We start from the raw sequence: 14967 nt of genomic DNA, 5'->3' as shown, positions 1-14967 counted from the left end.
CTCTTCCCTTTGGGACCCTCTCTTCCCTTTGGGACCGAGCTCGGCAGTGGGTGTTTGTTGCAGCCGTCCGCCTTCAGCGTTAATGTAAGGCCTTTGGTTTATCGGACACTCTCTCTCTTGCTCATTTTATTTGATTCATTTGCCTCAATTCCAATTATATTATATTATTTTCCTTTCTGATATCTTATTTAGTAAATTAGCTTTCCTCCTCAGATCGTTGCCGCTGTTTTGTTCTTAGGCCCATCTCCCTTCTCCTTTTTCCCTATTCCCCTTCCCGGGGTGTGGGCCCGTGGTTCCCCTGCCTCAATTGTCACGGTACCGGGTCACTAACGAATCAAAATTTAGGATAGTGGCCACTGTTGCACCGCCACCGATTCCTCTTGGTTGGAAAACTGATGAGCCAGTATGGGTGGAACAGTGGCCTATGACAAAAGAGCACATTGAAATAACACGACAGTTTGTTCAAGAACAAATGATGGCAGGGCATATTCGTCCCTCTACAAGCCCCTGGAATACTCCAATCTTTGTAATCCTTAAAAAATCTGGAAAATGGCGTTTGCTACATGATCTCAGAAAAAATTAATGATCAGATGGAGGCTATGGGAACCTTACAACCTGGAATGCCATCCCTATGTATGTTGCTCAGAAACTGGCATATAATGATCATAGACCTTAAGGTTTGCTTTTATGATTCCTATATCAGAGCAAGATTGTAAACATTTTGCCTTCTCAGTACCTGCCGTAAACAAAATGCAACCTGCACAGAGATACGAATGGGTTGTTTTGCAGCAAGGCATGAAAAATTCTTCAACGCTGTGTCAACTCTTTGTAGCTATGGCATTGGTACCAATCAGGAAACAAAATCCCAACACTATTATCTACCCTTATATGGATGATATCCTTTTTTGCCAATAGGAATCATTCACAAAACAATGGGAAAAAATCATTGTTGAACGTCTTAAGGAGTTCGGCCTTAAGGTAGCTCCTGAGAAGGTTCAATGGTCAAGTCCTTATTTGTATATTGGTTGGTCTTTGTCTGATGCAATGATTCGACTGCAAGTTGCAGAACTTGATGTGAATGTGCACAATGTAACTGATTTACAGACAGTTCTGGGCCATATACAGTGGTTATGACCTACAGTAGGGATTACAAATCGTCATTTAGAACCATTGCTACAATTACTTAGGAGAAAACAGTCTGCCGCTACTAAAATTACCTTGACCAAGGAAGCTACAGATACATTGCAGGAAATCAGCAAAATAATCAAAGCAGGAATATCTTATCGGTATTGTCCAGACCTTAGGTTATCGGTTGTTATCTATGTCCAAAGTACTCATGCCTTTGCAGTTGTTTGTCAATGGCAAAAAGAAAAGGGGGATGTGGGGGATATTAGGCAGCAATGTCTACAATGTCTAAGAAGGATACCATTGACAAACAAAGAGAAAGGCAATGACAGATTACCTATATCTAATAAGCTGAGAGAATATCATTCACCAGAAATTTTTTTTCTTTTAGAATGGGTGTTTCCTGCTGTTCAACCAAAGTCATCAGTCTTGACACGAACAGAGATGGCAGCTTTACTCATTGTTCAAGGTCGAGAGCGTGTGGTTCCTATTTCAGGGAGAGAGCCTGATGATATCAGTCTGCCGTTCGCAAAAGTTTGGTTAGAATGGACACTACAACATTCAACACCACTAATTATCCATACCCTAGAGGGGTATGGAGGTGTTATACATATGTTGAGGCCTTCCGCAAAGATAGCTAAATTTTTAGAGAAAATGCAGTGGGTAAAGCCCGCATTACAATCAGATCAACCAGTTAGTGGGGGGACAGTTTATACTGATGAAGGAAAAAAGGCAAAGAAAGCAGTGTGTACATGGTGGGATGGTACATGGAAGCACCGTTATGTGCCCATAAAGGCTGCTGATTCTCTACAAATTGCAGAGTTGAAGGCTGTCCTATGGGCATTTGAGAATTGGTGCAATGAGCCCCTAAATCTAGTCACTGATTCCCTGTATGTTGCTGGCATCTGTAAAATAATTGAGGACTCCTACTTGAGGGAACTGAGAAATGAGGAGTTAGTGTTGCAGTTTATCAGATTACGTGATCTACTAAGAGCAAGAGAGCACCTATATTGTGTGATCCACATCAGAAGTCATCTCACAGAATTCGGTTTAGGGGAAGGAAACATGTTAGCAGACAAATTAGTAACTACTGTTCCACTGAATTTGTTTGAAGCAGCCAAAATATCACATGAAGCTTTTCACCAAAATGCAAAAGGATTGCAGAGGCAGTTTCATATCAGTCAAGCTGATGCAAGACTGAATGTGCAAACATGTCCACAATGCAGTCATCATAATGGAGGTCTTGGTATAGGGACTAACCCCAGAGGCTTAAAAGCTTTAGAAATCTGGCAGAGTGATGTTACCCATATTGTAGAATTTGGTCATTTAAAATATGTACATATCAGTATTGATACCTCTTCAGGGATGTTGTAGGCTACTGCTGAGACAGGAGAATCAGCGAAACGTAATCAGGCACTGGAGAGCAAGCTTTGCAATTATGGGTGTACCTAATACTATCAAGACAGATAATGGACCAGCCTATCGATCAAAATCCATTCAAGACTTTTTGCAGAAATGGGGTGTGCAACATTTATTTGGTATCCCACACTCTCCCACAGGTCAAGCGATTATTGAACGAGCACGTGCTACTTTAAAAAAGCAGATATCTAAGGTACCGACAACTCTAAATATCCATGAACGTTTGTATCAAGCTCTATTTGCTTTGAACTTTTTATTTATCTGAGAGGATACAAGTAATCCCCCTGTTGTAATACATCACTCTGGTATTAGCCTACGATCAATCCAAAGATTGCCCAAAGTTCAATATAGGGATCCGACGACAGGAGAATGGTCCAGACCAGTCACACTAACCTTCTCTGGTAGGGGTTATTCTTGTGTTTCTACAGATCAGAACGGACCAATTTGGATTCCTGCTCGCTGTGTTCGCCCTTGGCATGACCAGAATAACTGCAATTCATCGGATGGATCAACGGAAAAACATGTGGGTAACATGGAGCAATATCATTAACAATCCTGAATTTTGCCTAGCATTGCCATCAGTCACGAAGCCATTTCGAACCTGTCTGATAGGAGTACCTTACATGGATTCCAGCGTGATACATTTGGCCTTATCTCAAGGCAGAAAATAGCATCCAACCCTCATAAGAACTGGGATTGTGTGTTTCTTTCTTATTGTCTTTTTTTTGCAAATTGTTGTATTTGTTGATAACTTATGTATGCCATAGTATGTGATGAGAAACAGCTGGATTAGCCACTGAATGGTATCTCAATAATAACACTGATCATGGTATGACAAAAATGGGTGATTTTTCTGTGTTACCAATGTAGCCTTAAGAATTAGAATTATTAGGCATTATCTAGGTTGCTGTGTGCTTCTATTTTAGTAGTAAATTGAATGTGAATTAGATAGGATTTGATGTTACCAATGTTGGAGTCTATGGAAATAGCAGTTTTACTGTATTAAGAACGCACAGTTATGATGTTATTAGCCTATCAATTAGCTCTTTTCTAATTTGCTAAAACAAACCTGAAAAAGAATCCTAGGCAAAGAAATGATCTTGTTTTAGAATGATCAATTCTCTTTCAATTCATTAATCAGGATAGTTCTTTATAACTATGCATCACATGAGATAAAAGCACACACTATCTTACTTCAATTCAACATATGATTCTAACAGAGAAATATTGCCCAACAGATATTTAAGTTCACTGATTCCTTTAAGTAGCACCTATATTAGTAACCTAAAAGCCAGAAACAGAAGAATGATCTTGGGAAGGAACAAAGTATTCTGATAGCTTTAAGGCAACTGATATTTATGACTGTAAGTATTTTTAGATAGAGCTAACCTCGGTAGTTTATTCTGTTTTGCAAGCAGGTGTTCCTTTTGGATTCTGCATCATGCACTGGCCATGCATATGCAGTGTACAAATGGAAAAAACTTTGCAAACTCTGAGAAGAATTAAAGTTGGAGGAAATCTGTGATGGGTGAGAGAGGAAAAGTGCACCTTGAAGCAGGGAACGCCTTGCTAGCACTGCCTTTCGCATCCACCACTGGCATGCTCCTTTTCTCTCTTCTTTCTGGTGATTTGCCATTTCTCAAGGGTTAATAGCTGATAATGCACTTGTTTAGAGAGTTTCTGCTTCATGCTTACTCCTATCTGAAAATAGATGTCTGTGTGTGTCTGAATGTATGTTGACTTAAACTTTAACCCTTTGTGCTACTCTGTGCAGTTTGCTTGCTCCTCTTCTTGAGATGTCCTGTTTCTCAGATCCAGCATACCCTGAAACAGCACCACTCAAGTTTTAGTCACAGTCACCAAGTCAGGATGTTAGCTAGCAAAGGAAAATTGTACCACTAGTGATGCTCTAGCAGGTTTACCCACTGATGTTGATTCTATCTGACAGGCAACTTAACAAAGTTGTGCCACCACTAATCTTCCATTATTAACCAAAGGTATGATGGTGATGATTTTAAGGGCACGTGTTATATGAATCTTAGGGAACATTAGAAAACCACTATATCAAAGTATATAAAAATTAAAGGATTCTTCCTAATCAGTTACTGATTCACACAGAATGATACCCTCAGGTACTCTTTTTCAGGTTGCAGGAACTTAAGCCGTAGGTAGAACATATGTTTGTTCTTTTGTTAATAAGTTTAATAGTATTTCTTGTCATTATGATATGATTGCCTTGTATTTTTTCTTACATTCAGCGTGTTAACTATTGAAGCCTTGACTAAGTTGTGATAACCTAAATGAACCTTTCAATGCTGTTACAAAGTTTTACACAAAATGAAGAGAGCTGTAAATCAGGTTGTTGGGATGCTGTGTACAAGGTATAGTTATGTTATTGATGCAATTTATGTTATGATTTTGCAGTAAATTAATACTTGGCATTGTAAAACGCTTACTGTCCAAACTACCTTCTGCTGTTTTGTTAGCGCGAAAAGAAAAAGGGGGAATTGTAGAGAACTGCCTTAGGGAAGGAGGTTGTATGTGCTTATCTTTGTAGCAGTGTGAACAAAACAGCACGTTTGGATCACTGGATTTTGAGAAGTGATGCACCGTTGACCGGGCAATGGTGAGGGAGTAAGTTTGTGGTGGAACCAGATGGCCCTGGTATGTGTGGGAAAAGAGCAACTAATTGGACACTGCTTATCTCTCAAGGATACCTTCAGGAGGGATCGTGGAAGAGGCCAGTGGGATGCAGGGCACGCCAGTGGGATGCAGGGCACAGCATGCAGCTGGCCTATGGTAACATGCTCTGCAGGCTTATTTTTGACCAGGAAGGCCAAGGAATGGTTAACGCAAGCTGAACTCGAGGACTATTTTCAGGGCATGATGATGATAGTAAAGAGCTGTTTCTGATGGGCTGTCATTGTGCCAACACTGTCTTCCCTATTGCAGAGGGAAGCCCTGCCTTCAGGGAAAATGGGAAAATGGAGATTACTCACAGCCTGGGAGCATCGCATCCAGCATGTTTGAAAATGCTTTGACCTCAGTGAGCAACTATACGGCAGGCCGGACTTCTGTTGGCAGAGCACGTGGTTGTCAGCAGACCTCCAAACTAACTCCCTGACATCAGAGAAGCCCACACATTTGAGGTCTTTAGGGGTGATTTGCAGAATGAAAGTTTAGCATTGCCAGAGGTCTATCACAGCACTGTTCTGTCTGTTTAGTAGGAGAACTGGTTTTGCAGGTGGAGAGAGGACAGCAAGTTTTAGAACATGTGCACCCTGCAAGATGTATTGCATATGTCAGCTACCACTGAGGTGAGAACTGTGGTTTTAGCAGCCCACTTTGTAAAACATCAGAGAAGTTCCAGGTTTGCACCTTCTGGCAACCATTCCCATGGGAAGCTGCTCTGCCAGGTGCTGGTATGCTCAGAGGCAAAGAGGCTGTTCTAGAGACTGGAAGGGGTTGCTTGCTCAGGCTCAAAGTAACAATTGGACAGACAGAGTTATTTGGGCAGGGGGAGGCCTACCCACAGGGGAAAATAGAGATGGACTAGTCAGGGAATGTGTTAGATGAAAGGAGGTAACCAAACAAGCATTTCAGCAGGGACAAAAACCTGAACAGCTTTTGAGCTGGAGCATGCTGGGTGTAGAATCACAGAATATCCCAAGTTGGAAGGGAAGAGATCATTGAGTCCAATCAGTGACTCCACGCAGGACAAATTCAAACTCTATGTCTGAAAGTGTTGTCCAAATGGTTCTTGAACTCTTGCCAGCTTGGGGCTATAACCACTGCCCTGGAGAGCCTGTTCTAGTGCCTGATCACTCTCTGGTGAAGAACCTTTTCCTAATACCCAACCTGACCCTCCTCTTCCCACAGCTTCGTGCTGTGTATGGGCAGGACTGTGTGCCATGAGTTAAGGTGGTGCCTTCCTGGCCCACATTCTTCATAGGTGGGTGACCAGTGCTTTTGGGAGTGCTGCCTGGAGCTAGCAGAGATCACACTGCTGCATGGAAAGTAGGGGTGCCACGGTCTCAGCAGCTTTCTTCTGGCAGGGAGTGTTAATGTTTCATCTTCCCCATTCTCTTCTAGGTCTCTAGATGATGATGATCCTTTTGGTGCCTTTGGATAATTTGGTTTCAGTGGCATTAATGGTGTTCCCTGCACACATGGAGGAAAGTCCAAGACCCACCTGTCATCCATGAGCTCAAGGTGTCTCTGGAAGAGATCTACCATGGTTCCACCAAGAAAATGAAGATGACCCACATAAGACTCAACCCTGATGGCCAGACCATGTAAACTGAGGATAAGATCCTCAACATTCTCATCAAACGAGGTTGGAAGGAGGGAACCATAATTACATTCTCCAAAGAAAAGAACACCACCCCAGACAACATCCTTGCTGACATTATTTTCATCCTCAAGGACAAGCCTCACTCCCACTTCAAGAGGGGTGGGATCAATATGGTCTATATTGCAAACATCAGTCTTAAAGAGGTGGGTGTCAGAGAGAAATGGCACAGGGTGAGAGGTGGCAGGTGGGCCATGATGGGAGTCAGTCTTCATCCTATTCCATTGAGGGACTGAGTAGAGTGTGAGACACGAGCAAAGAGCTCTGAAGTAAGGAGATAGACCAGCGCATGCTCAGTTCTGGAGAGCTGTTCAACCTCCATGTGGGGTGTAGGATGCAGGTCCCTACCGAACGTGTTGTGCTTCTGGAGTGAATACAGGTGGTATTGACCCATTTTCTCCCCCATATATCTTGCACTTCTATTTTAGCATGGGGTATTCACATGTGGAAGAGAGCTCAGGTAGGAACAAAGGAAAACCCAAATTTGCTGACACAAGTATGGTCCCTACTTGTTCATACATGAGGCATAAAATTGCAGAAGCCCCCTACAATGAACGGCGCAAGCACAAGGAGGAGGGACAGTATGCAAAGGAATTCTCAGAAATGTAATGAATATGTATATGAATTCTGGGAAATTTGCTGAATATGTACAAGCTTGACTTATATGTAATGAGCTTTTGCTTGTCAGTGTGCAAGTTAGGTGGAGCGATCCCCCTTGCATCTGGTGCATGCGCATGGCTGAATTAAACACACACAATTTTGTAACCTCATTGGGGTTATAAAGTTTGATTCCGCACGTCATACAGTTGAGCCAACTGTGCTCAGTTACTGTCCTGGATGGTGCCAGATGCCTCCCCACGGGGGCAGAGAGCAGAGTTGCACTGAGAAAGGCAATACCTCATCGTTGCTGACTACTGCTTCAGCCCAAAACAGCTATTTTGGGGGTTCTTGCTTCCCTGGACAAAGGGCAAAATAAGCAAAATATTCAGGCTGGAAGCAAACCCCAGTGCATCCAGGCCATCAGTCCTGGAGGTCACAGTGGAACTTGCTGCACCAGAGCAGCAAACTGTGCAAAGGTGGGAGGAGGAAGGGGAGCTTACCCCAGTACAAGATATGCTATTTGCTGTTGCTAACTTCCTTTTAATAAATCCCAGCTGGCAGCTGCACTTAATGTTGATGGTTTTGACAGCTGCCATTTGCAGTTCCTTCCAGACTGCTGTAGTTGCTGCCTGTCTTCTTAATGACCTGTTTTTCCTTTTTTTTTTTTTTTTTGTAAAGACAGATTTATGTTCTCAAATGCGTTTAATAGAAATAAGATCAAAGGGCCAGACCTGAGATAGGCAAACATGAGCTCTTTAGTGTGCCAAAACATCGGAAGAGCTTTGTTGATGGCAAGGGCTGTGACCAGCTGTACTTGGGGCAAGGGCAACCCCATGAGCCAGGCAGAGCTGTGTGCTCCTGAAACAAGCTCACCTCAAGTTAACTGTAAGCTTGGGAGTTGAGTTTCCTTTATGGTGCAAAAATGATCCAAGCAAAGAGGTTTATTCCTGTGGTGACTTGTCTCTCCAGAAATACTTGGAAGAGACTGCATTATTTATGATGTCCTGCATGCCATATCTCAGATATTTCCTTTTGAGCATTCCCATATCTGTTTAAATTAACCCCAAGCTGGTTGTCCCAATGCCCAGCCCAGTTAGTCCAGTGTGCTCAGAGCCTCCCTTGGAGCAGTGAGCAGAGAACCTGCCCAGCACTGGATGCTGGTGCTGGGCCAGGGGAAGCCTATGCTGTGCTGAATCATTTCCTCACTGCCTCTTGCCCACAGGGCACCTGTGATCTCCATTCAGCTGCCTGTAAATGGAGCTTGTGTTGGTATTTACTTTGCTTGAAGTCACAAGGAGAGACTGGTGGAAAATGCTGTCTGGGCAAATTCTTCATATTTTTGAGCTGGGCTTTCTGCTCTCTGTGTGACATCACATTGCTGCAGAGACCACCTTCAGTGCAAATAAGACTGCACTGGGAAAGGGATCTAAAGCAAAAAAGGCTTACCAAAAAGCTCTTTCTTGGGCTTTTTTGAAGCCATCAAGGTGCTGTGCCTGTGCCGGGGCTGACAGCTTGTGGGTGGGCTGCTTAGCTAGCAGGGGTGGAGCTGATGCTGCTCACTCTTTATCTCTTTACCTTGACCCTTGGCTGCTAGGATAAAGCAGCTCTAGATTCTGCCCACATAGCACATCAGGTGAGAAAAAGGTGTTCTTACCCACTAATGGGGAGGGGAAGTCAGAGTGTTAGGACAGCCCACACTGCCTATACAGTACTGCAGCAGCAGGTGTGGGAGGTGGGTCGAGTGGCAGGGTGTACTGACCCTTTTGCTCAGGTGACCAGCTCTCTTATTGGTAGTCTATAGGTTTAACCATGGTCTCCACCAGACCATGGGCTTGCCATAAGAAGACTGTGGTGACTCGGAGGGTCTGCCTGGAAATGTGGCAGTTCAGGCCTCTGGCTGCAGGGAGTACATGAACCAGATGCTGCCAGGGGACTGTGGCCAGGAATTGACCTGCGTGAGGTGCGAGCAGGTGGATGAGCTGCTCAGCAGAGATGCTGAATGCTTTCTTTGCTTCTGTCTTCGCTGTGGGAACTCCCCCTCAGGACACTTGGACTGTGGGAGTAAGTGAGAGGGTCTGGAGAATGGAAAGCTCCCCTTTGGTGAGGCAGGAGATGGTCCAAGAGCATCTATGCAACATCAATGTACGTAAATCCATAGGCTCCAATGGGATGCATCCACATGTGCTGAGGGAATTGGCAGAGGTGATTGCTGAACTGCTCTCTATCATCTTTGAGAGGTCTTGGAGAATGGGAGAGGTGTCTGAAGACTGGAGGATAGCCAATGTCACTCTGGTCTTCCAAAAGGGCAAGAAGGAGGATCCGGGGGACTACAGGCCAGTCAGCCTCACCTCTGTCCCTGGAAAGGTGATGGAACAGTTTGTTCTGGTTGCCATCTCCTGGCAGTTGGTAGAAAAGAGTTATCAGGCATAGTCAGTGTGGGTTCACCAGGGGGAGGGTGTGCTTGACCAACCTGGCGGCCTTCTATGATGTCATTACTGGCTGGGTGGATGGGGGGAGAGCAGTGGATGTAGTCTACCTTGATTTCAGCAAGGCATTTGACACTGTCTCTCACAGCATCCTTATAACAAAGTTGAGGAGGTGTGGAATAGATGAGTGAACAGTGAGGTAGGTTGAGCACTGGCTGACTGGCAGAGCTCAGAGTGTTGTGATCAGTGGCGCAGAGTCCAGTTAGAGGCCTGCACTTAGCGGTGTTCCTCAGGGGTTGGTGCTGGTTCCGATCTTGTTCAACATCTTCATCAATGACCTTGATGAGGGCATAGAGTCTGCCCTCAGTAAGTTTGCTGATGTTGCAAAGCTGGGAGGAGCGGCTGAAATGCTGGAAGGCTGTGCTACCATTCAGTGAGACCTGGGCAGGCTGGAGAGTTGGCCAGAAAGGAACCAGATGAGGTTTAACAGGAGCAAGTGTAGAGTCTTGCACCTAGGGAGGAATAACTGCATGCCTCGGTACAGGTTCAGGGAGTGACCTGCTTGAGAGGATCTCTGAGAGGGACCTGGGTGTTCTGGTGGATGACAGGCTGGCCATGAGCCAGCAGTGTGCCCTGGTGGCCAAGAAGACCAATGGGATCCTGGGGTGCATTAAAAAGAGGGTGGCCAGCAGGTTGAGGGAGGTGATCCTCCCCCTCTACTCTGCTCTGGTCAGGCTTCACCTGGAGTATTGTATCCAGTTCAGGGCTCCTAGGTACAAAAAAGACCGGGATCTCCTCGGAAGAGTCCAGCAGAGGGCTACAATGATGATAAAGGGTGTGGAACACCTTCCTTATGAGGAGAGACTGAGGGACCTGGGTCAGTTCAGCCTTGAGTAAAGAAGACTCAGAGGGGATCTGATCCACATCTATAAATATCTAAGGAGTGGGAGGCAAAGGGAAGAGGCTGAACTCTTCTCAGCAGTGTGTGGAGATAGGATGAGGGAAAATGGCCACAAACTGAGGCATAGCAAGTTCCACACAAATGTGAGTGGTAACTTCTACACAGTGAGGGTGATGGAGCACTGGAACAGGTTGCCCCAAGTGGTGGTGGAGTCTCCTCTGGAGACCTTCAAGACCTGCCTGGACGCCTACCTGTGCAACGTGGGCTAGGGAGCCTGCTTTAGGATGAGGGTTGGACTAGGTGATCTCTAGAGGTCCCTTCCAACCTCTGCAATTCTGTGATTTTTTGATCACTGCAAACTGAACATGCTGGGGAGCTACTGGCCTCATTGCCATCCCCAGCCCTCTGCTTGACAGGGCATGAGAAGCAGCAGCTTAAGTGCTGTGGAGCACAAGCAGCTACAAGGAGCTCCCTGACTCCACATGCCACCATCTCACTATGTTGAATCAATCATAGCACAACTTCTTTATCAGCTAAGCCTACAGCTGCAGTCTTGAGTGCTTTGCTTGCACTGTTCATCATTGTGAGTCTGCCTTTTTTAGCAGGAGCTTTGGGCTTAGCTTCTGGAGTGAGTGGCACAGTATGATGCCAGCAGGCACTGGGACCTGCAGTCCCATTCATGGCCATTCTGGAGAACTATGGGGAGTAAGGCTTCTGGCCACAGACCTGAAAGGACCAGTTGGGGTGCCAGAGAAGGATGGAGTGATTGGAGGGCTTGGAAATGCATCATCTACTTCCTTATTGCTCCTTCCCAAATCTGAGTCAGAGCAGTAGCCAACCTGATGGCTCTTCAGTAGGAACTTGTAACCTCCAGCATCCACAAACCTCCCACCCAAGCTTCCTCCAGTAGTGCGAGGTCACACCGGTGATGATGGAAAGGGGATGCCAAAGGATGGGCAGCTGCATGGCACCATGGTGGCTGGACTCCTTGTACCCCAGCTGTGATGGATGCTGCAGATGCAGGAGGTGTGAACAGGCTTCTCCAGTGACTCATGGGTTCCATGGAAGCATCTATTAGTACAATTCCAGGTGAGCACCTACAGTGGAATACTGAGGGAGGGAGAAGTGACACTGCTAACAGCAGCTGCATAAGCCTCCTTGGAAGGCTGATAATCAATACCAGCAGGCTTCCAGGCAGATTGGTAGGCACAATGCCTGCAGACCCGTGACATCCTTTACCTGGCATCACCTTCTTCTAAGCATCTGTGGCAGCACCTGATGCTCCTCCTGCTGAGAGCCAAGCCCAGCATGAGTAGCTGTGTTCACTTTGGTGCAGAACCCTGGCAAAACAGCAGAAGTAGCAGCCATCAGTCTTGAGCCAGGGGCCAACAAAATAAACATTTCTCATGTTACCTGGCACTGGAGGTTTTTCCTGGGTAGGAGACTGCAGAGCATCCTCCCCCACTTCCTTTGCAGGGTGGCTTTTGGGGACAGAGGTGGGGGCATGACTGCTTTCTGTGCAGGGCAGAGCCAGTCCCCATGAAGTATTGCTCTGCAGTCCTCCATCAGTGTCAGCCTCCCTCCATGCTGAAGGCCTGGAGATGCTGTTGCCCATACAGCAGAGCAGTTTTGAGAGTAAGGAAACAAGGATTCTCTTGCTGCATTCCTGCGTTGTGTGGCTTGCTAATGCAGGCCAATTTTCGGTTGCTGCTGAAGCTGGCAGAAGCCAGCAGGAGACAGCACCCAGCCCTGAAGTGAAGACAGAGATGGCAGCCTGAGAAATCAGCTCTTGGCTTTACCCTGGGAAATTGTGGCGGGGGGCAGTGGCTGTGTTATAGATAACCTCAGACTCCATAGAGCGACAGCTGATGGACTGCAGAGGCATCCAATGTGCTCAGCTGGGTTTTCAGCTGCTCTCCCATCTGAGCTCCCAGATCAGGTGGCAAGGAGCAAGTTTAGACTGCCCTGTTGTTATTTGCTGGCAGTGCCCATGGGGAAGAGCAGGGGATGGGGAGTGGGGATTCTGTCCTCCACTAGGGCTTATACCCCCACAGTGCCAGGGATGGAGGGGATCAGGGGCTCTCTTGGTGCACTGCTGTAGGACTGGATGATGGCATATCCTTCCTTTTTCCCTACAGGCCCTGTGTCACTGCACCAGTAACGTTCTCACCATTGATGGGAAGGTGATCCTGCTGCCCTGCAATGATATCAAGCCAGGCACAGTGAAGAGACTACGTGGGGAAGGTCTACCTTTCACCAACCCCAATCAGTGAGCAGACTTGATCATGGAGTTCAAAATCTGCTTCCCAGACTAAATAGCTTGCCAGACGAGACAGATACTCAAGCAACACCTCCCATGCTCCTAGAGTCCTGGGGACTCTTCTCCAAGCAGCAATACTCCAAACGCATGTGCCACAGCATCCAGCTCGTGCAGAGCAGAGGTGCCAGAACACTTTCAAATGCAAAAAAAAAACCCCACCACTTTCTTTCCCCTTTCTGTCCATCCTACCCACCCCTGCTCTGTGACAATCATCAGAGCTCAAAGCACTTAGGGATAATCTCTTCCAGTCTCCTGCCCCCACTGACATCCAGACCTGTGCCAGCTAGTGCAACAGGGCAGCCCATGGTGGGAGCTTTCTTGTTCAGATGTGATGAGTTTGCATTGCTGCTTTTTTTTTTAATACATATATTTAGCTTGTTAGGTAAACTTCATAAGGGTTTCCTCTGCCCATTTAGGTTCCTGGAGTAGTTCACCCTGACTTTTCTGGGAACTGCTCAGCCACATGAACTCAGCCTGTGAGAATGAAGTATGTGTGTAGCACAAGCCTGAGTGTAAAAACAGGGCCAAGTGTAAGCAGAGATGTGGTTTTGACTAGTATTCAAGTTCAACCTTGGGGATTTTCATAGGAAAAGAAGTGCACGTGTACATATTTTTTTCTATAGGGAAGTTTAATTCAGGAGGTATTTCTTGGCATTATGGTAGAGCTGGGAGGAACATGAGGCAATCTGATTTATGGATTTTCTTTTAAATGCTGTATTTTTTCAAAAACTTTGGATTCCTATCAGGAGAATCTTTATATTTCTTGTCTTTCTTGGCCAACTTTGCTTCTTGCCAGTTTTTCTCAGGAAGAGTCCTGCAGAGCACATGGCCAACCTGGCTCTGTATAGCTCCTCCACCACTACAGTTCTGTGTCTCTTTCCAGCTGGTGGCAAGAAGACTAAGACACTCTCCCCAGGCATCATTTTTACAAAGAGAAATCACTGACTTCAAATTGGGGGGGGGGGGTGTAAGCAGCTGAAAGTGTCCAGGTTGACACAGAGCTGTCATGGTTTTATGATTTTTGGTACTGGTATTCCACATCATAACATCATGTAGTGCATTTAGAGTTAAAGAGTTAATGTTCCAGCTCCGTGGATCATCGATAGTTCCAGGTATGCCTGTCTCAGAAGAGAAGTAGAACTCCATTCCCCAGAGGACTTTGCGATGCTTTGCGTTCTTACGTGTTTACGCTCAGAGGGAAAGATAAAAACTGTCTGCAGTCACGGGACTCTCTCTTCCCTTCGGGACCGAGCTCGGCAGTGGGTGTTTGTTGCAGCCGTCCGCCTTCAGCGTTAGCGTAAGGCCTTCGGTTTATCAGACACTCTCTCTCTTGCTCATTTTATTTGATTCATTTGCCTCAATTCCAATTATATTATATTATTTTCCTTTCTGATATCTTATTTAGTAAATTAGCTTTCCTCCTCAGATTGTTGCCGCTGTTTTGTTCCTAGACCCATCTCCCTTCTCCTTTTTCCCTTTTTCCCCCCTCCCCCTTCCCCGGGGTGTGGGCCCGTGGGTCCCCTGCCTCAATTGTCACGGTACCGGGTCAAACTGTCCCGCAAACCGCTGACATTTTTTGGCGCCCAACGTGGGGCAAAACTAGCTGCCTTAGCCGGACAGAGACATACTTTTAGAGTGAATCTCTGTCTTTTGTTAGGAAGCTTATCTGTACTGCAGGTACTGTACGGCAAAACACGACCTTGAAGTCCAGGCGTACTGCCAGTTCTTCTGGGATATTTGTAAACTTTTCGGGTGCTGCCGGCTTGTTTGAGTAAAAGAAAAAAAAATGTTTTTACTGTTTCTGTTAAAACTGCCCTTACAGGGA

General features: G+C 45.9%; 1 pseudogene; it reads left to right on the top strand.

Annotated features, from left to right (window-relative positions):
• The first annotated feature begins 5167 nt into the window (after window positions 1–5167).
• Window positions 5168–13188, top strand: LOC136056592 (dnaJ homolog subfamily B member 5-like; annotated as a pseudogene).
• The last annotated feature ends 1779 nt before the right edge of the window (window positions 13189–14967 follow it).

This window comes from Cyrtonyx montezumae, unplaced genomic scaffold (assembly GCF_038088225.1).
Source record: "Cyrtonyx montezumae isolate F1298 unplaced genomic scaffold, pur_monq_1.0 scaffold_55, whole genome shotgun sequence".
Taxonomy (NCBI): domain Eukaryota; kingdom Metazoa; phylum Chordata; class Aves; order Galliformes; family Odontophoridae; genus Cyrtonyx; species Cyrtonyx montezumae.
This window is presented reverse-complemented; position numbering and strand designations above follow the sequence as displayed.